General features: G+C 42.2%; 1 pseudogene; it reads left to right on the forward strand.

The window, feature by feature from the left end:
- The first annotated feature begins 6,526 nt into the window (after positions 1 to 6,526).
- On the forward strand, positions 6,527 to 22,717 carry LOC139006260 (nuclear envelope integral membrane protein 2-like; annotated as a pseudogene).
- The last annotated feature ends 240 nt before the right edge of the window (positions 22,718 to 22,957 follow it).

Below are 22,957 nucleotides of genomic sequence, written 5' to 3' on the forward strand. Positions count from 1 at the left end.
CCTGATCACCTCCAACTAACCTCCACTGATGGCCTGCTTGCCCCCAACTGGCCCCCCTGCTAGTCTGCTTACCTCCAGTGGCCCCGCCCCCCACCATCTTGGTCACCCACAACTGCCCTCCCTCTTGGCCTGTAACCACTTCTACCTCAGCCCCGCCACCATGGCTTTGTCCAGAAGAACATCCGGAAGGTCTCCAGGAAGGTCTCCCAGTCTAATTAGCATATGACCCTTTCCTTAGTATAGATAGAGGCCTGGTGCACAGGTGGGGGCCGGCTGGTTTGCTCTGAAGGGTGTCCCGGATCAGGGTGGGGGTTCCCTTGGGGCGTGGGGCCTGTGGTGGTTTGCAGGCTGGCCACGCCCCCATGGGGTGAGGGTCCTCGCTGAGGGCTGTGGCCAGCCTGGGTGAGGGGCTGAGGGCTGTTTTCAAGCTGGCCACACTCCCTTCAGGGTGGGGGTCCCTGCTGGGGTGCCTGGCCAGCCTGGGTGAAGGGCTGAGGGCCGTGTTCAGGCTGGCCACACTCCCTTCAGGGTGGGGGTCCCCACTGAGGTGTCTGGACAGCCTGGGTGAGGGGCTGATGGCTGTTTGCAGGCTGGCCAAGCCCCCCAGTGGGGACCTTCACCCCATGAGGGTGTGGCCAGCCTGGGTGAGGGGCTGAGGGCTGTTTGCAGGCTGGCCACACCCCCTTCAGGAGGGGTTCCCCGCTGGGCTGCCTGGCCAGCCTGGGTGAAGGGCTGTTGGCTGTTTGCCTGCTGGCCATGGCCCCGGGAAACCCAAGCTCCCAGACCCTCCTTGAGCAGAGGCCACAGCGGCTGGAAACAGGTATCTGGGATTTATTTATCTTCTATAATTGAAACTTTGTAGCCTGAGCAGAGCCCACAGGGGGCCAGGGCAGGTGGGAAGCTTGGCTTCCTCCATCGCCAGGGGCAACCTAAGCCTCCTGTTTGCTCCAGCTCTGTGGCTGCCACCATCTTTGTTGGGTTTATTTGCATACTCGCTCCTGATGGGCTGGTGGGTGTGGCTTGTGGGCGTGGCTTGCAAGTGTAGCAGAGGTGCGGTCAATTTGCATGTTTCTCTTTTATTATATAAGATTGTAACATGTTGTTTCTGTCTTTTCATTTGCTATTTTCCTTCTATTGCTTCTTTTCCACCTCCTTTACTCTTATCAGCAATCTTGAATGTCATAGTTGATTTTCCCAATCCTCTGGGTCCACAGATTTGTTTGAAAGTTAGATTTTGACTTGTGCAATACTATACCTGGGAATTACTCTTTTCCTCTCTATTTCTATGATATAACATTTCCTTAATTTCCTATCTCTGGTTGCTCCTTTCAGTCCCCTGTTCCGCTTTTCCACCCTTCTAACTAGGTTTCTTTGTATCAGCTCCCAGAAAAACTGCTCACACTGAAATCTTTGTCTGAGTCTCCTACTGGAGGAAACCGAATATATTTGAAGGTGGTACGTTAAAAAAAACAACCTAGCAGGGAAGGGAGATAGAGAGTAAGGAGGGAGGTTGTAACTTTAGATAAAGTGGCTAAAAAAAGTCTCATGGAAAAATCAACATTTTAAAAAATAACATTTTTATTTATATAGAAAATCACATAATCATAAGTGTATAGCTCCATGAATTTTCATGAAATGAAAGCATCTTTGAATGAAGAAATAGGGTATTACCAGAATCTTAGATCAAGACATATTACATTTCAGCATCTCCTTCATGCCCACTTCTACTCATTATATACCTTTGTCCCAAAGATAACCATGATCCTGGTTTTATCCTATTAATGAATTTTCTCTGCAGTTGGACAATATAACTGGAATTATACAAACTATTCTGTTTTGTATCTGGTTTCTTTTGCTCAACATTGTGTTTGTGAGGTATGCTTATGTCATTGCATGTAGCAGGTATGTTCACTGTCATTGCTGTATAGTATTTCATTGTATGACTACACCACAATTTATTTGCCCATTCTACTGGTGACAGACTTTTGGGCTGCTTCCAGTATTTGACTACTATAAATAGCACTGCAATTAACCTTCTTGTACACAAAATTGTGTGTGTATATCTATGAAGTACCATTAGATAAATGCTTAGGGTCAAAATTTCTAGGCCATGGGCTTTGCCCATGTTCAATTTCTGTGGACAAAAGTTTCCAAAGTAGTTTTTGCTTGTTTTTGAGTGTTTTTATTGTACTTGATTTATAATTTTATGCTATTGTGATATGAGAAGATGTTTGATATGATTTCAATCTTCTTGAATTTGTAGAGACTTAACCCGTTTCCTAACATGAGGTCTATCTTTAAAAATGTCCCATGTGCACTTGAGAAGAATGTATATTCTGTAGCTTTGGGGTGAAATGTTCTGAAGATGTCAGTTAGTTCCATCTGATTTAGTGAGTCGTTTAGGATTGCTGTTTCCTTGTTGATTTTTTGTCTAGAACTTTTGTCCAGTAATATCAATGGGGTATTAAAGTCCCCTACTATGACTGTATTGTTGTTGCTCTCTCCCTTGATATTTTCCAGGAGTTCTTTTTATGTATTTGGATGCTCCTGCATGGGGTGCATATATGTTTACCAGAGTTATATCCTCTTGTTGTATTGATCCTTTTAGTATTATGAAGTGGCCTTCATTATCTCTTATTATGGCCTTCACTTTGAGGACTATTTTGTCAGATAGAAGTATTGCTACCCCAGCTTTTTTTCATTTCCATTTGCCTGAAGAATTTTTTCCATCCCTTCACTTTCAGTCTGTGTGAGTCCTTTGTTCTGAGGTGGGTTTCTTGTGGACATTATATATATGGGTCATGTTTTCTTATCTTTCAGCTCCTCTATGTCTTTTTATTGGAGCATTAAAGCCACTTAGGTTTAAAGTTATTACTGACTAGAAGCCCAGCACACGAAATTCGTGCACAGGTATGGTCCCTAGGCCTGGCCTGCAATCAGGGCCATCTTCCCCAGCTGCCTACAGCCAACCCCACCCCCACCGCCACCCATCCCCAGGCAGAGAGGTCCGCTGTTCCCACACACTGGCCGGCCCTGCCCCCGAGGGTGGCTGTAGCTAGACATTTGTAAACAAGGATCTGAAGTCTTGCCAAGAAGAAGTGAATGTTCACCGAGTGACTTGCAAGAGAGTCATGCTGGGTCAAGATTGCACACAATCTTGAGTTCCCGGAACATTTACCTCCCTGAGAAAGGATAAGATTGAATAGTTGTGGGTAGAGCAGAAAGGGAGTGCACAGCTGCAAGTTGTCTTCAATGCGCTATTGTAATATAGAACAAAACAAAATTTTGTTGATTAACTGCTGAAACACTATCCTCGTGCCAAACCCCAATAAAAGCAATGGTTGAGGGTACAGAATTGTTACATTCCTGAGTGAGCTGTAGCCCTCTGTCCAGCAATCAATTGCCTGTGTGCTCATCTTATCTCTGTGTCTTCGGTTCATTAAACATCCCTCAACACTTGGCGCCCAGAATGTGGGACCTTAAGGTAAGTGCAGGGAATGCACAGGACTGAAAGGGAAAAAGTCTGCGACAGTTTACGCAAAACTTTCGGCAAGCCAGGCAGAGCAATGGGGAACTCCCCGACAGCAGAGAGTCAATATATGACTCTGCTGCGTTCAGTGCTTAAAAGCACTGGGGTTGGTGTGTCTCAAGACACTTTTAGGAAATTAGCTAGAGAAATAAGAAGGCATTGTTATTGGTTTGAGCCGACGGGCAGAAATCAGTTAAATCTAAAGTTCTGGAAACAGGTTGTTAGTGTGCTACGGCGTGCTCATCAGAATGGAGATCCTATAGGACATGAAGTTTGGTCCTTGTGTACTTTTATTACTATGGCTCTTAAACCTTTGCAGTCAGAATCAGATTATGAGGCTGCTCCAGTTAAAGTTACTAGCTCTTGTTCTCACTCTGCTTGTGAAACTGATAAAAGACATGCCTAATAGACCATTACCTTCTTTGCCTCATGAAAATAATACGGAGCAAAAAAGGAAAGATTTTGAACAGAAGTTGGAGGGATATGAAGATATAGAAGGGACTGATAAAGAGGGCATCCAGGTTTCGTCAGAAAGTGAAACTAGTAGCACTGATTCTAGTGGTAGCGAATGGAAGAGATTATTAAAAAAGAAAAACAAAACAAGGGATGACAAACAAGAGTTATTAAAAGATTTGCTAATTCATATGAAGGCTTTGATATGTGGTATCCCACCGCCTCATGTTAAACCCACTAAGTTACAGGAATTAATCAAAAATCCTTTTCCAGTTCAACAGCCACTGTCGGAGGAGCCCGGAGTATCTCCCACGGCTCCTCCTCCAGACCCACCACATTATTACACAGGAGCACATCGGCAATTCCAGCTGCCCTTGCCTACTGAAATAAACAAAATATTATTAGATTTAGAACCTGGGGATGAGATTTTTTCTCCCACATCTAGAAGAAATGAGGATTTCCTTGCATTTCCGATATAGCAGCAGCAAATGCCACCGGATCTGCAACAATATCCCCAATATCCAAATGTTTAATGCAGAAAAGGAGGGGGGTGTCATCAGGGAGAGCAAAGAGAGAGAGTTTTTGTACTTATCTGAACTATGCTGGACTCAAGGCCGAAAGCTGCTACTAAGCACAATAAGTTTCTCTCTGTCCCGTTTTGTTCTCTTTAACCCTTCCTAAAGAAAAATTAGAAGCTCTACATCAACTAATTAAAGAACAATTAGACCAGGGTCATACTGAATATTCCTCTAGTCCCTGGAATTCACCTGTGTTTGTTATTAAGAAAAAATCTGGCAAGTGGAGAATGTTAACTGATCTACGGAAAATTAATGAAGTTATACAACCAATGGGACCCTTACAGCTTGGGATTCCTAACCCCTCGCTAATTCCTAAACATTGGTCCATTGTCATAATTGATTTAAAAGATTATTTCTTCACTATTCCTTTGTAACCTCAAGACTGAGAAATTTGCATTTACTGTCCTGGCTTTAAATCAGGCTCAACCCACTAAATGGTATCAATAGAAAATCTTATCACAAGGAATGTTAAACAGTCCCACTATGTGTCAGGCATATGTGCATCAACCTTTAGAAGTAGTCAGAAAAAGATTTCCTAATGCTCTAATTTATGGATGATATTTTAGTAGCTTCTGAAATTCAATCACAATTACAGGAGATTTACGAATACCTCCTTGAAAAACTCCAAGACTATGGATTAGAAGTAGCCCCAGAAAAGGTACAATGGCAGGAGCCATGGAAATATCTTGGGCAGAAATTAACAGATGTCTCCATTATTCCACAGAAGGTTCAAATTAGAAGAGACAGTTTAAAGACTCTAAACAATTTTCAAAAGTTATTAGGAGATATTAATTGGTTGAGACCCAGCCTTGGTATACCTACTTATCAATTGACTAATTTATTTCAAATCCTAGAGGGGCCATCTGAATTAGATAGTCCCTGTGTTTTAACCCCTGCTGCAGAAAAAGAATTAACTTGGATAGAACAGCATGTATAACAAGCACAATTAGACAGAATTCTTTCCATGGACCATTTTAAATTATTAGTTTTCCACACTGAACAGTCTCCTACAAGGTTATTTGTTCAAGACAGTAATGTTGTTGAATAGATTTTATTGCCTCATAAATCACAGAAAAAATTACAGACTTATATTCAAAAAACTTGCCAAATTATTTACAAGAGAAGATTAAGATTAAGATAATTATGTAGTTTAGATCCAGAAGAAATTATAGTACCTTTTACTGTCAAGGAAATTCAAGAATTATTTCAAATATGCAATGATTGGCAAACTGCTTGTGCTCATTTTTTAGGGAAAATACATAATCATTATCCTAAAGATAAAAGGTTACAATTTCTTAAGAAAACTCAATAGATATTGCCTCGTATTATAGCGAATGAACCAGTTCAAGGCCCTACTGTTTATACCGATGCTAACAAGCTAGGAATAGCTGATTTTCATTCCGAACAGCTAACAAAGGTAATTCAATCTCTATACACTTCAGTGCAATGGGCAGAACTATTTGCCATTGTTTTATTACTGAAACATTTTCCTCAAACTGTAAATATTGTCACTGAATCTCAATATGCAGAATTCACTGTTAAAAATATTAAGACTGATAATGGTTCTGCATATCTATCTACAAAATGTCAAACATTCTTTCAATTTCATCATATCACTCACATCACTGGCATCCCTGGTAACAGTACAGGACAAGCTATTATTGAAAGACAAAATCGCACCTTAAAGGAAATGCTCAAAAACAAAAAGGGGGAGAATCCCCTAAATGAAGACTATTAACTGCTCTATTTAGTTTAAAATTTTTAAATCAAGATGAGACTGACAGCACTGCTGCTCAGCGACATTGGGTAAAGGAGGTTTCACAAGAATTGAATCAACCTGTGTTTTATCATGAGTCCTCTCAGTCGTGGGATCCTGCATGGGCCCTACGATGGGGGTGAGGTTATGCTTATATTTCCACAGGTAAAGAAAAGTTCTGGGTTCCTGAGAGGCATCTTAAGCTGAGACATGGGAACCAAAAGGAAGTTCTACTTAAGTGACCTGACCAAGGATTTCTCAGAGATGACGTTGATGCAAAGCTCTACGGTCAATGCAACATTCATCTGTACCAACCTGGGGTCAGGTGAAGAAGCTTACCCAAGAGGGAGAACAACTGGTTTGGCATCATGGTAAAGAAGTGATGCCATCTACTTTGTTCCTTGCTATGCTTGCACTAATAACCACTCAGGTAAATGTGAGAATCATACATACTGGGCTTACATTCCTAATCCCCCACTGAATAGAGGTGTTTCTTGGTTGGATTCAAAGGTTCAAATTTATGTTAATGACTCAAATTGGTTACCCAGATCTTATGATGATCGAGGTCCATTAAAACCAGAAGAGGAAGGTAGAGTCGTAGAAAATTATACCACTGGGATGCAGGAAGTGCCAATATGCTTAGGTCAAGGAGACCATTGTTCAACAATACAGGCACAAGCCTGGCTGAGCATTTTGGAAAACACTACTACTGCAACAAAAAACAGGTGTTTGTTTCTTCTGAGTGCCCATGGATTTAAAAATGTTAGTTGGGATAACAATAGTACACCTCCATTACTTCCACCATGTCATGTTCCTATGTTTACGCACTTGTCCAATTGAGTCCATTGGGAATCCTGTCGAGGAAAGACGGTTCGGGTTTTATCTAATACTTCATATGGAAGCGTCATTGATTGGAGCCATTCAGGTTCTGCCCGTTCCAAAGCCAATGGAGCTGATCTACGATGGCGTAGAGGAGAGAACAAATCGATGTCCACACAAGCGAATGCAAGCATCATGTGGCATGGTGGAGAATTTGCACCCCCAACACCTCATCAAGAAGGACATCCTGTTCAATCTGACTTATGGAAATTGGGATCTGCCTTACACTCTTTGAAAGCATAGACTGGCTTCTATAAAAATAACTCTGGGAATTACACCTTACAATTTTATGTTAACAAAACTGCCTTTGTACAAGCCTGTGTTCAATTACCATTTTTATTAATGAAAGGAGATGTTAGGTGGAATGCTAACTCGGGGGAAATTTCTTGTATTAATTGTTCTTTCTATACTTGTATAAATTATTCTATTGCATTTAACCAATCATCTGAAAACATTTATATTTTGAAAGATAGACCTGGAGTATGGCTGCCAGTACAAATGCATCATAGATGGCAGGATTCTCCAGCTACTGCTATGTTACAGTATATTGCAGAAGATTTGCTTAAAAGAGGAAAAAAGGTTTATTGGAATGTTAATTACAGTAATTTTGGGACTTACAGCCACTGCAGCTATTGCAGGAGTAGCATTGCAACAATCTGTTCAGACTACTGATTTTGTAGCTGATTGGCATAAGGAGTCAGAACAATTATGGTTCGTTCAAAGACAAATCGATACCGAAATACATGCAGAAATTGCTGATCTGCAACAAGCTGTATTAATGATAGGAGATCAAATTGTAAGTCTGCAAAGACAAATGCATATGAAATGTGACTGGAATTATTCATCATTTTGCATTACCCCTGTATCTTATAATGAAAGTTTGTTTCCATGGGAAAAGGTTAAAAAACATTTGTTTAATCATAAGAATCTAACAGAAGAAATTCTAGATTTACAATCTCATATACAAGAAACATTTCAGAAGGAATTGCATAGATTAACTGGGCAAAATGTGTTAAAAGATATGGTTGAGGGATTGCAAAAATTAAATCCTATACCCCATTTACAAGCCATTTTAGGAGCTTCTGCTGGAATGCTATTATTAATAAACTGTCTCTGTATCATTTTATATCTAGTCTACCAAAGACTTGGGAAAACCAAGCAATTAGCTAATAGAAAAGCAGCTGTGTTATCTCTGATGCTCCATCAAATGAAGCAAGAAAAAAAGGGGGATTTGTAGCTGGACATTTGTAAACAAGGATCTGAAGTCCTGCCAAGAAGAAGTGAATGTTCACCACGTGACTTGCAAGAGAGTCATGCTGGGTCAAGATTGCACACAATCTTGAGTTCCCGGAACATTTACCTCCCTGAGAAAGGATAAGCTTAAATAGTCATGGGTAGAGCAGAAAGGGAGTGCACAGCTGCAAGTTGTCTTCAATGCACTATTGTAATATAGAACAAAACAAAATTTTGTTGATTAACTGCTGACGCACTAACCTCGTGCCAAACCCCAATAAAAGCAATGGTTGAGGGTACAGAGTTGCTACATGCCTGAGTGAGCTGTAGCCCTCTGTCCGGCATCAATCGCCTGTGTGCTCGTCTTACCTCTGTGTCTTCCTTTCATTAAACATCCCTCAACAGGTGGCCATCAGGCGGCGCTCAGGGCACCGCTGGCAGTTTCAAGGTGCAGAGCTTTGAAGGAAATGGATTTAATTAAAACTTCTGAGTCAGACTGTTACTGCTACCATCAAAAACCCCAAATTGAGTGGAAATACATATGGTCAACTGTGCAGGTAGAGATCACCAGTGCAGACCGGCCCAGTATTGCATATATCACAGAAAGACACATTTGCCAGGACCCAGAAACCATTCTTTCTGTTATCAAGTGTGAGATCCACACATTCTGGACCCCGAGTGAGTCTCATGAAATAGCCGCGAACATCTGTCCACATGGGGAGACCCTGTGCTTCTTTGTGAAGCCGGCCAGAAGGCACACAGTACACATAACTCAACTCGCAGCTTTGTGGATTTCAGGCTCATCCTCCTGTTTGTGGCCGGCATCATCCTCTTCAGTCATGCGGAGCACTTGAGTCAAAGCCCCGTTTTCTTTTTTTTTTATTATTATTATTTATTGCTTAAAGTATTGCAAAGAGTATTACATATGACTCCTTTTTTCCCCCCGCCCTTGACAATCCCCTGGCCTCCCCTACACCCCAGTGTCTTATGTCCATTGGTTATGATTATATGCATGCATACAAGTCCTTCGGTAGATCTCTTACCCCCACCCCCTTCCTGCCCCCCAACCCTCCCGGCCTTCCCGCTGTAGTTTGACAGTCTGTTTGAGGCAGCTCTGCCTCTGTACATATTTTTGTTCATAAGTTTATAATGATCTTTATTATCCATAAATGAGTGAGACCATGTGGTATTTTTCCTTAATCGACTGGCTTATTTCACTTAGCATAATGCTCTCCAGTTACATCCATGCTGTTGCAAATGGTAAGAATGCCTTCTTTTTTACAGCAGCATAGTATGGCATCGTGTAGATGTACCACAGTTTTCTAATCCATTCATCTACTGATGGGCACTTAGGCTGTTTCCAGATCTTAGCTATGGTGAATTTTGTTGCTATGAACATAGGGGTGCATATATCCTTTCTGATTGGTGTTTCTGTTTTCTTGGAATATATTCCTAGAAGTGGGATAACTGGGTCAAATGGGAGTTCCATTTTTAACTTTTTGAGGAAACTCCATACTGTCTTCCATAGTGGCTGCACCAGTCTGCATTCCCACCAGCAGTGCACGAGTGTTCCTTTTTCTCCACATCCTTTCCAGCACTTGTCGTTTGTGGATTTGTTGATGATAGCCATTCTGACAGGTGTGAGATGGTACCTCATTGTTGTTTTGATTTGCATCTCTCGGATGATTAGTGACTTTGAGCATGTTTTCATATGTCTCTTGGCTTTCTGAATGTCCTCTTTTGAAAGGTGTCTATTTAGGTCCTTTGCCCATTTTTTGATTGGATTGTTTATCTTCCTTTTGTTGAGGTTTATGAGTTCCCTATAAATATTGGAGATTAAACCCTTATGGGTGATAACATTGGCAAATATGTTCTCCCAGGTAGTGGGCTTTCTTCTTGTTTTGTTGATGGTTTCTTTGGCTGTGCAGAAGCTTTTTATTTTGATGTAGTCCCATATGTTCATTTTCTTTTTAGTTTCAAGTGCCCTAGGAGCTGAATCAGAGAAGAAATTGCTTCGGCATATGTCTGAGATTTTGTTGCCTTTGGATGCTTCTAGAATTTTTATGGTTTCCCATCGTACATTTAAGTCCTTTAACCATTTTTGAGTTTATTTTTGTGTATGGTGTAAGTTGGTGGTCTAGTTTCATTTTCTTGCATGTATCTGTCCAATTTTCCCAACACCATTTATTGAAGAGACTATCTTGACTCCATTGTATGTTCTTGCCTCCTTTGTCAAATATTAATTGAGCATATTGGTTCGGGCCTATTTCTGAGCTCTCTATTCTATTCCATTGATCTATATGTCTGTTCTTGTGCCAGTACCAGGCAGTTTTGAGAACAGTGGCTTTGTAATACAGCTTGATATCTGGTATTGAGATCCCACCTATTTTGTTCTTACTCAGGATCGCTGCAACTATTTGGGGTCTTTATTTATTTCAGATGAATTTTTGGAGAGTTCATTCTAGGTCTGTGAAATATGCCATTGGTATTTTAATGGGAAGTGCGTTGAATTTATAGATTGCATTGGGTAGTATGGACATTTTAATGATGTTGATTTTACCAATCCAAGAACATGGTATGTTCTTCCATCTGTTTATGTCTTCCTCTATCTCTTTTTTCAACGTCCTTGAGTTTTCTGAGTAGAGGTCTTTTACCTCTTTAGTTAAGTTTATCCTTAGGTATCTTAATTTTTTTGGTGCGATGGTAAATGGCATTGTTTTTTTAGTCTCTCTTTCTGTAAGTTCACTATTGGTGTATAAAAATGCCATAGATTTCTTGGCATTCATTTTGTATCCTGCTACATTGCCAAATTCATTTATTAAGTCTAATAGTTTTTTGATGGAGTCTTTAGGGTTTTTTTATGTATAATATCATGTCATCTGCAAATAAGGACAGTTTTACTTCTTCTTTTCCAATTTGGATGCCTTTTATTTCTTCTTCTTGTCTAATTGCAATGGCTAATACTTCCAATACTATGTTGAACAGGAGTGGTGAGAGTGGGCATCCCTGTCTTGTTCCTGTTCTTAGGGGAAATGGTTAGTTTTTGTCCATTGAGTACGATGTTGGTTGTGGGTTTGTCATATATGGCTCTTTTAAAAAAATTTTTTTATTGCTTAAAGTATTACAAAGGGTATTACATATGTGTCCTTTTTTTCCCCCACCCTTGACAATCCCCTGGCCTCACCTACCCTCCAGTGTCTTATGTCCATTGGTTATGCTCATATGCATGCATACATGTCCTTCGGTTGATCTCTTACCCCCCTTACTCCTGCCCCCCAACCCTCCCCGGCCTTCCCACTGCAGTTTGACAATCTGTTTGAGGCAGCTCTGCCTCTGTATCTATTATTGTTCAAAAGTTTATAATGGTCTCTATTATTCATGAATGAGTGAGATCATGTGGTATTTTTCCTTCATTGACTGGCTTATTTCACTTAGCATAATTCTCTCCAGCTCCATCCATGCTGTTGCAAATGGTAAGAGTTCCTTCTTTTTTACAGCAGCATAGTATTCCATCCGGTAGATGTACCACAGGTTTTCTAATCCACATATATGGCTTTTATTATGTTGAGGTATGATCCTTCTATTCCCACCTTGCTGAGAGTTTTTATCAAAAATGGGTGTTGGATTTTGTCAAATGCTTTTTCTGCATCAATTGATATGGACTATGTGGTTTTTTCTTTCAATTTGTTTATGTGATGTATCACGTTTATTGATTTGCAGATATTGTACCATCCTTGCATCCCTGGGATAAATCCTACTTGGTCATGGTGTATGATCTTTCTGATGTACTGCTGGATCCGATTTGCTAAGATTTTGTTGAGTATTTTGACATCTATGTTCATGAGGGATATTGACCTGTAATTCTCTTTCAATGTGTTGTCTTTACCTGGTTTTGGTATTATGGTGATGGTGGCTTCATAGAATTAGCTTGGAAGTGTTCCTTCCTCTTGAATTTTTTGTAGTAGTCTGAGGAGGATAGGTTTTAGTTCTTCCTTGAATGTTTGGTAAAACTCCCCTGTGAAGCCGTCTGGTCCTGGGCTTTTGTTTGCAGGAAGCTTTTTGATGACTGCTTCAATTTCTTCCAGAGTTATTGGCCTATTGAGATTTTCAGATTCTTCCTGATTGAGTTTTGGAAGGTTGTATTTTTCTAGGAATTTGTCCATTTCCTCCAGGTTGTCTAGTTTGTTGGAGTAGAGTTGTCCATAGTATTTTTTAACAATTATTTGTATTTCTGTGGGGTCTGTTGTTATTTCACCTCTATCATTTCTGATTTTGTTTATTTGGGTCCTCTCTCTTTGCTTCTTGGTGAGCCTGGCTAGATGATCATCAATCTTGTTTATCCTTTCAAAGAACCAGCTCTTGGTTTCATTGATTTTCTGTATTGTTTTTTTGGTCTCTATGTCATTGATTTCTACTCTGATCTTTATGATATCCTTCCTTCTGCTCACTCTGGGGTTTTCTTGTTGCTCTCTTTCTAATTCTTTGAGATGTAGAGTTAGATGATTTACTACCATTTTTTGTTGTTGTTTTTTTTTTTTGAGATAGGCCTGTAGAGCTATAAACTTCCCTCTCAGGACTGCATTCATTGTGTCCCATAGGTTTTGGATTGTTGTGTTTTCATTGTCATTAGTTTCCGGGATGTTTTTAATTTCTTCTTTGATCTCATTGTTAACCCAATCAATATTTAATAACATGCTATTCAGATTCCCAGTGTTTGAGTATTTTGAGTTGTTTTTATTGTAGTTTTTATTAATTGTTTTATTGCTTAAAGTATTACAAAGGTTATTACATGTTTCTCTTTTTCCCCCCTGCTCTTGACAACCCCCTGGCATCCCCTACCCCCAAGTATCTTATGTCCATTGGTTATGCTTACATTCATGCATATAAGTCCTTCGGTTGATCGCTTACCCCCCCACCCCCTTCTGCCCCCTTACCGTCCCTGGCCTTCCCGCTGCTGTTAGACAGTCTTTATGAGGCAGCTCTGCCTCTGTATCTATTTTTTTTTTAAATCTTTATTGTTCAGATTATTACATTTGTTCCTCTTTTTCCCCCCCATAACTCCCCTCCTTCCAGCTCCCACCCCACCCTCCACCCTCACTCCCCACCCACTGTGTTCATCCATAGGTGCATGATTTTTGTCCAGTCACTTCCCGCATCTCCCACACCCCTTTTCCCCCCAAGAATAGTCAGTCTATTCCCTTTCTATGTCCCTGATTCTATTATAATCACCAGTTCATTCTGTACATCAGGTTATTTATTCACTTGATTCTTAGATTCATTTGTTGATAGATGCATGTTTGTTGTTCATAATTTGTATCTTTACCTTTTTCTTCTTCTTCCTCTTCTTAAAGGATACCTTTCAGCATTTCATATAATACTGGTTTGGCGGTGATGAACTCCTTTAGCTTTTCCTTATCTGTGAAGCTCTTTATCTGACCTTCAATTCTGAATGATAGCTTTGCTGGATAAAGTAATCTTGGTTGTAGGTTCTTGGTATTCAGCACTTTGAATATTTCTTGCCATTCCCTTCTGGCCTGCAAAGTTTCTGTTGAGAAATCAGCTGACAGTCGTATGGGTATTCCCTTGTAGGTAATTGAGCCTCTTTCTCTTGCTGCTTTTAAGATTTTCTCTTTGTCTTTTGCTCTTGGCATTTTAATGATGATGTGTCTTGGTGTGGTCCTCTTTGGATTCCTTTTGTTTGGGGTTCTCTGTGCTTCTTGGACCTGTAAGTCCATTTCTTTCTCCAGGTGGGGGAAGTTTTCTGCCATTATTTCTTGAAATAGGTTTTCAATATCTTGCTGTCTCTCATCTGCTGGCACTCCAATAATTCTGATATTAGTCCGCTTAAAGCTGTCCCAGAGGCTCCTTACACTATCTTCACACTTTCGGATTCTTTTTTCATTTTGCTTTTCCAATTGGGTGTTTTTTGTCGAATCTTTGGTTTGATTCTTGTGCTCCTCTGGTCTGCTATTGGGTATAATATTCTTTATTTCAGTCCGTGTATGCTTACTTTCTAATTTCTTTATCGTAGCATCGAGGGTCTCATTAGTTTTCGTGAGGCTCTGCACAAATTTATGGCAAGCCCTCAAAATTGCGATTCTTAGCTCCATATCCTCCATTCCTGTCATGTTTTTTTGTCTCCGCATCTTTTATGCTTTCTTGGTGCACCCCCTTGTGGTCTCTGTGCGCAGTCTTGTTCTAGCCAAGCCTTAATTGTTGTAGTTAACACTAGAGGTATTTGACCACCAGGCCGACTGGCTGTAGGAATCAGCTGTTTGGAAAGCGTCTGTCTTCTGGGGAGGCGCTAGTCCAGCCCTTGCCTGAGGCGATCGGCAAATGGCTCTGCGCAGGGTTTGGGTGGGGCGGGCTCAACAGGGCGGGGGGAGGGAGCAGCTATGGCCGCTCTCAGTTCGTCCCCAGGGGCTCTGCCTCTCTGTCCCAGAAACCGCTGCAAACCTCGGAGGGGCCTTAGCCAGACAGTCCCGCTTCTCCCGTTTGAGTCTGGGTCCCTAGAGACTCGCCCGGATCTGTAGCCCAGAGTCTGAGACTCACTCCTGAGTGAAAACGACAACCGCGCCCTCAGCCACCAGCCCGCTTTGCGTGTGCACCACCTCACCACCGCACCACCGTACCTTTAAATTTTCCACACTGCGCCTCCTCTGTGCGTCGGAATGCTGTTGTTTTTGCTTCTAGTTGAAGAGTCTCTCCTCAGCCAGCCTTCCTGTGGTTCTGGTTGATGTCCGTTCTGACTTTTAGTTGTATTTTTGAAGTGGTTGTTTACGGCGGCAGTCTCCGGTGTTTACCTATGCCGCCATCTTCGATTCTCCTCTGTATCTATTTTTTTTACATAATTTTTTTATTGCTTAAATTATTACAAAGAGTATTACATATGTCTCCTTTTTTCCCCCGCCCTTGACAATCCCCTGGCCTCCTCTATCCCCCAGTGTCTTATGTCCATTGGTTATGATTATATGCATGCATACAAGTCCTTTAGTTGATCTCTTACCCCCCTTTCTGCCCCCCCCCCCCAACCTCCCTGGCCTTCCTGACGTAGTTTAACAGTCTGTTTGAGGCAACTCTGCCTCTGTATCTATTATTGTTCAAAAGTTTGTAATGGACTCTATTATCCATGAATGAGTGAGATCATGTGGTATTATTTCTTCATTGACTGGCTTATTTCACTTAGCATAATTCTCTCCAGCTCCGTCCATGCCGTTGCAAATGGTAAGAGTTCCTTCTTTTTTACAGCAGCATAGTATGGCATCGTGTAGATGTACCACAGTTTTCTAATCCATTCATCTACTGATGGGCACTTAGGCTGTTTCCAGATCTTAGCTATGGTGAATTTTGTTGCTATGAACATAGGGGTGCATATATCCTTTCTGATTGGTGGTTCTGTTTTCTTGGAATATATTCCTAGAAGTGGGATCACAGGGTCAAATGGGAGTTCCATTTTTAGTTTTTTGAGGAAACTCGATATAGTCTTCCATAGTGGCTGCACCAGTCTGCATTCCCACCAGCAGTGCACAAGTGTTCCTTTTTCTCCACATTCTTTCCAGCACTTGTCGTTTGTGGATTTGTTGATGATAGCCATTCTGACAGGTGTGAGATGGTACCTCGTTGTAGTTTTGATTTGCACCTCTCTGATGATTAGTGACTTTGAGCATGTTTTCATATGTCTCTTGGCTTTCTGAATGTCCTCTTTTGAAAGGTATCTATTTAGATCCTTTGCCCATCTTTTGATTTGGTTGTTTATCTTCCTTTTGTTAAGTTGTATGAGTTCCCTATAAATGTTGGAGATTAAACCCTTATAGGTGATAGCATTGGCAAATATGTTCTCCCATGCAGTGGGCTTTCTTGTTGTTTTGTTGATGGTTTCTTTGGCTGTGCAGAAGCTTTTTATTTTGATGTAGTCCCATATGTTCATTTTCTTTTTAGTTTCAAGTGCCCTAGGAGCTGAATCAGAGAAGAAATTGCTTCGGCATATGTCTGAGATTTTGTTGCCTTTGGATGCTTCTAGAATTTTTATGGTTTCCCATCGTACATTTAAGTCCTTTAACCATTTTTGAGTTTATTTTTGTGTATGGTGTAAGTTGGTGGTCTAGTTTCATTTTCTTGCATGTATCTGTCCAATTTTCCCAACACCATTTATTGAAGAGACTCTCTTGACTCCATTGTATGCTCTTGCCTCCTTTGTCAAATATTAATTGGGCATAGTGGTTCGGGATGATTTCTGGGTTCTCTATTCTATTCCATTGATCTATATGTCTGTTCTTGTGCCAGTACCAGGCAGTTTTGAGAACAGTGGCTTTGTAATACAGCTTGATATCTGGTATTGAGATCCCACCTATTTTGTTCTTACTCAGGATCGCTGCAACTATTTGGGGTCTTTATTTATTTCAGATGAATTTTTGGAGAGTTTGGTCTAGATTTTTGAAGAAGGCCATTGGTATTTTAATGGGAAGTGCGTTGAATTTATAGATTGCATTGTGTAGTATGGACATTTTAATGATGTTGATTCTACCAATCCAAGAACATGGTATGTTCTTCCATCTCTTTATATCTTCCTCTATCCCTTTTTTCAACGTCCTGTAGTTTTCTGAGTAGAGGTCTTTTACCTCTTTAGTTTAGTTTATTCCTAGGTATCTTAATTTTTTTGGTGCGATGGTAAATGGCATTGTTTTTTTAGTCTCTCTTTCTGTAAGTTCACTATTGGTGTATAAAAATGCCATAGATTTCTTGGCATTCATTTTGTATCCTGCTACATTGCCAAATTCATGTACGAAGTCTAGTAGTTTTTTCATGGGGTCTTTAGGGTTTTTTTATGTATAATATCATGTCATCTGCAAATAAGGACAGTTTTACTTCTTCTTTTCCAATTTGGATGCCTTTTATTTCTTCTTCTTGTCTAATTGCAATGGCTAATACTTCCAGGACTATGTTGAACAGTAGTGGTGAAAGTGGGCATCCCTGTCTTGTTCCTGTTCTTAGGGGAAATGGTGTTAGTTTTTGTCCATTGAGTATGATGTTGGCTGTGGGTTTGTCATAGATGGCTTTTATTATGTTGAGGTATGATCCTTCTATTCCCACCTTGCTGAGAGTTTTTATCAAAAATGGGTGTTGGATTTTGTCAAATGCTTTTTCTGCATCAATTGATATGACTATGTGGTTTTTTTCTTTCAATTTGTTTATGTGATGTATCACGTTTATTGATTTTTGGATAGTGTACCATCCCTGCATCCCTGGGATAAATCCTACTTGGTAATGTTGTATGAGCTTTCTGATGTACTGCTGGATCTGATTTGCTAAGATTTTGTTGAGTATTTTGTCATCTATGTTCATGAGGGATATAGGCCTGTAATTCTCTTTTAATGTGTTGTCTTTACCTGGTTTTGGTATTATGGTGATGGTGGCTTCATAGAATTAGCTTGGAAGTGTTCCTTCCTCTTGAATGTTTTGTAGTAGACTGAGGAGGATAGGTTTTAGTTCTTCCTTGAATGTTTGGTAAAACTCCTTTGTGAAGCCGTCTGGTCCTGGGCTTTTGTTTGCTGGAAGCTTTTTGATGACTGCTTCAATTTCTTCCATAGTTATTGGCCTATTGAGATTTTCAGATTCTTCCTGATTGAGTTTTGGAAGGTTGTATTTTTCTAGGAATTTGTCCATTTCCTCCAGGTTGTCTAGTTTGTTGGAGTAGAGTTGTCCATAGTATTTTTTAACAATCATTTGTATTTCTGTGGGGTCTGTTGTTATTTCACCTCTATCATTTCTGATTTTGTTTATTTGCGTCCTCCCTCTTTGCTTCTTGGTGAGCCTGGCTAGATGATCTTCAATCTTGTTTATCCTTTCAAAGAACCAGCTCTTGGTTTCATTGATTTTCTGTATTTTTTTTTGGTCTCTATGTCATTGATTTCTGCTCTAATCTTTATTATCTCCTTCCTTCTGCTCACTCTGTGTTTTTCTTGTTGCTCTCTTTCTAATTCTTTGAGATGTAGCGTTAGATGATTTACTACCATTTTTTCTTGTTTTTTGAGATAGGCCTGTAGAGCTATAAACTTCCCTCTCAGGACTGCTTTCATTGTGTCCCAGAGGTTTTGGATTGTTGTGTTTTAATTTTCATTAGTTTCCAGGATGTTTTTAATTTCTTCTTTGATCTCATTGGTAACCCAATCAATATTTAATAACATGCTATTCAGCTTCCAAGTGTTTGAGTATTTTGCGTTGTTTTTATTGTAGTTTGTTTCTAATATTATGCCTTCATGGTCTGAGAAGATGCTTGGTATGATTTCAATCTTCTTGAATTTTGGGAGACTTTTTTTTGGCCCAATATGTGGTCTTTTTTTGAAAATGTCCCATGAGCCTTTGAGTAGAATGTATATTCCATGTCTTTAGGGTGAAGTGTTCTGAAGATATCAATTAATGCCTTCTGATCTAGTTAGTCATTTAGGATTGCTGTTTCTTTGCTGATTGTTTGTCTAGAGGATTTATCCAGTGATGTCAGTGGTGTATTAAAGTCCCCTACTATGATTGTATTGTTGTCTATCTCTCCTTTGATATCTTCCAGGAGTTTTTTTATGTATTTGGGTGCTCCTGCATTGGGTACATATATGTTTATCAGAGTTATATCCTCTTGTTGTATTGATCCTTTTAGTATTATGAAGTGGTCTTCCTTATCTCTTGTTATGGCCTTCACTTTGAGGTCTCTTTTGTCAGATATAAGTATTGCTACCACAGCTTTTTTTTTCATTTCCATTTGCCTGAAAGTTATTTTTCCATCCCTTCACTTTCAGTCTGTGTGAGTCCCTTCTTCTGAGGTGGGTCTCTTGTAGACAGCAAATGTATGGGTCATGTTTATTTATCCATTCAGCCACTCGATGTCTTTTGATTGGAGCATTTAATCCATTTACGTTTAAAGTTATTATTGAAAGGTACTTGTTTGTAGCCATTTCTATTTTTTTGTGGCTATTTTCTTTCTGAGCTTTTTATTTCTTCTATTTATACCAGTCCCTTTAGCATTTCTCGCATGGCTGGCTTGGTGGTGATAAACTCCCTTAGCCTTTTTTTGTCTGTGAAGCTTCTTATTTCCCCTTCAATTTTGAATGATAGCCTTGCTGGATAGAGTATTCTTGGATTCAGTCCTTTGCTTTGCATCACTTTGTAAATTTCTGTCCATTCTTTTCTGGCCTGGTGTGTTTCTGTTGAGAAATCATTTGATAATCTAATGGGAGATCCCTTGTATGTAACTTTCCGTCTCTCTCTTGCAGCCTGTAAGATTCTCTCTTTGTCCTGAACATTTGCCATGGTAATTATGATGTGTCTTTGTGTGGGTCTTTTCGGGTTCACCTTGTTTGGGACTCCCTGGGCTTGTGTGACTTTTTTCTTCCCCACCTCAGGGAAGTTTTCTGATATTATTTCTTCAAATAGGTTTTCTAACCCTTGTTCCTCTTTCTGTTGTTCTGGCACCCCTATTATTCGTATGTTGTTTTGTTTCATGTTGTCCCATATCTCCCTTAGGCTCTCCTCCTGTCTTTTAATTTTTTTCTCCAATTGCAGTTCAGTTTGGGTGTGTTTTGTTTTTCTGTCTTCTAATTCGCTAATTCGGTCCTCTGCTTCCCGCAGTCTACTGTTGAAACTTTCAGTGGTGTTTTTTATTGCAGCTATATCACTCTTCATTTCTTCTTGGTTCTTACATAGTTTATTGATTTTTTCATCTGTTTCTTCTTGATTCTTGTATAAATTGTTGATTTTTTCCTCCATCCGGTTTATGCATTCTAGGACCCTTAATCTGAATTCTTTTCTGTCATGCTGCATGCCTCTGTTTCACTTAGCTGCTTTTCTGGCGAGTTCTCCTTTTTTTTCCTTTCGGGCTTTCTTTGTCTACCCATGTTTGATCTCACTGACATATCTAGATGCTGAGTCTTTCAGGGGCTACTCCTTGATGTGGCAGTGGCTCCTTGAGCTGTGGGTGCTCCTCGGGTGGTTGTGGTAGCAGCTGCTCCTCAGTTGGCAGCAGCACCTCTGGTGGTTGCTGTCCACAGCTGTGGTGGGTCCTCTCGCTGGTGGGGGGAGGCTTCACACACAGCTGCTGTTCTTCAGACAGAGGATGTGCTGATCACGAGGCTTCTGTTCCTTGGATGGGGACAGGCTACACATGCAGCTGTTACTCCTTGAACTGGGGCGGACTGCTCACGTGGCTGCTGATCCTTGAATGGGGGTTGGCTGCATGCTGCTGTTGTTCCTCTGATGTGGTGGGCTGCTTGTGGGGCTATTGCTCCTAGGACCGGCTGCTGCCTGTTGGACAGGTGCAGGCTGTTGTGGCTCTGCTCCTCGGGCCAGTGCATACTGCATAGGGCTGCCGCTCCTTGGAAGTGGGCGGTCTGCTCGTATGGCTGCTACTCCATGGATTGGGGTGGGCTGCCGCTGTTCCTCGAATGGGGCTGGGCCTCTCGCAGAAATGCTGCTCCTCAGAAGGGGTCAGGCTGTTCACACAGCTGCTGTTCCTCGGATTGGGCAGGCTGCTCGTGTGGCTGCTGCTGCTTGGGCGAGGGCAAGATGCTTGTGCAGCTGCTGCTCCTCGGACTTGTGCAGGGTGCGGGCTGTGTGCAGCTGCTGCTCCTCGGATGGGGGCAGGCTGTGATGGCTGCCGCTCCTCAGACGTAGGAAGACTGCTCCTGCGGCTGCTGCTTCTCAGACAGGTTGGACTGCTCCTGTGGTTGCTGCTCTTCAGACGGGGAAGCGGGCTGCTCACTCAGCTACTGCTCCTTGGACAGGGGCAGGCCACATGAGGCTGCTGCTCTTAGGCTAGAGGCAGGCTGCTCACAGGGCTCATCCTCCTTGGACAAGAGTGCGCCGCTTACATGTCTGCTGCTCACATGGTTGAAAAAAATAATGTGAAGAGAAGTAGGAAATAAAGGAACAAACAAAAAAAAGGAGAACAAAGAAAGAAGCAAAAAAAAAAGAAGCAACAAACAAAATAGGGAAAACAAAGAAAAAAGCAAAAAGCAAAAAAAAAAAGCTAACAGAATAATAGTAAAAAAATAAAAATGAAAAATAGAAATGTCATTCCTTTGGCTGGCTTAAGATCTCAGTTTTCTGGAATTTCTGTGATTTTGTTGTTGTTGTTGTTGCTGGGACTGACCAAAGCTCCATTTTCTATTACTGCCTGGGGATGGCGCTGGGCGACCTGATGACACCAGTCTTCCTCCTGCTGCTGGCAAGAAGGCGCATCCCTAAGTATAGCACCTTTGGGGCTGTAATGGTTAGTTGTTGGTTTGCTTCAGTGTATGTGGTGTGCCAGTGGATGCAGAACCTGCAGTGGCTGTGGTGTGAGCACAGGATATATGTTGTAGGCTACGTCTTGACAGTTGGGTCCCTCAGCTTTGCTGCCTGTTACAGACACGGGCCTCTGGCCAAGGAGAGGAGCCAGTGCCTGCTGGCGTGGACCCTGCGGCTCCTGGCCCTGACCTGCTGCGGCGCCCCCGTGCCCCAGGTCGTGTGGGCTGCTGTGGGCCTCATGCTGCTGCCCGGGGGCTGCACTACCCGGCGAGAGCCCTCAGATTTGCATACTTCGTCCTTGGAGGAAGCCAACTGTAGCCCAAAGAAATGCATCTTCACCAAGAACAGTACAGCCTGGGGGGTGCCTTCCTGGAGGAGCAGCTCTTTAACCTGGGGCAGGGGCAGCGGCCTGAGTGCCCTACCCCTGCCCTTGCCCCTGCCCCTGCCCTGCCCCTGCCCCTGCCCCCTGCCCTGGCCCTGCTTGTGCCCCCGCCCTGCCTCCCCCCCTGCCCTGGGTCTGCCCCCATCCCCTACCCCCACCCCTGCATCCGCTTTTGCCTCCGCCCCTGCCCCTGCATGTCACCCAGGACCAGGACGTGTGCAGTAGCAGAGGGGATGGTGGCAGAAAACCCAGGCGCAAGGGAAAGGACGGTACCTCACCACCAGTCTGCTGTTTATCCTGCTGTGCCCACGTCTTGGGCCTGCCATCGCCACTTCCCTCCAGTGAAGATTTCCACTCGGAACAGGGGGACTAGGTTGGCCTTCAGGGGCCAGCGAGCCTGGGTCAGTGCCTGTCGGAACCAGGGCACCGCGTGTCGGGAGGCTGCAGGGCTCTCCCAAATTGTGCTGGCGCAGGTGCTGGGAGGCCGACCCGTGTTCCTAGCGCATCCACGTGCTGATCAGTGCTACTCAGGAAGGGGATTCTCAGGTCAACTCAGATGGACACCTAGTGCAGCAGGACTGCTCAGGGCCTTTAACGGCGTTAATGCCCACGGTGACTCAGGAGAAATCTTGTAGCATTTTCCCACTTCATTTGACCACAGATCCGTGTTCCAGGAGATGAGTATTCCTTGGCTCACATGTTGAGAAAGTGCTACTGATGGAGGCGCTGGGGTGTGGGACGTGCAGCAACTTGTCCCAGCCCACACTTAGCGGCAGCGCAGGGTGGTGCTTCAGCCCTGGCGTTGCCCTCAGCCGCGCGAGGAGGCCTTCAGAGGGAGCGTGAGGCCATCTCTCCAAGCCCTGGGCCTCAGAGGA

Source organism: Myotis yumanensis, unplaced genomic scaffold (genome assembly GCF_028538775.1).
Source record: "Myotis yumanensis isolate MYYU_CA2020_CCGP unplaced genomic scaffold, mMyoYum1.0.hap1 SCAF_3, whole genome shotgun sequence".
NCBI classification, from domain to species: Eukaryota; Metazoa; Chordata; class Mammalia; order Chiroptera; family Vespertilionidae; genus Myotis; species Myotis yumanensis.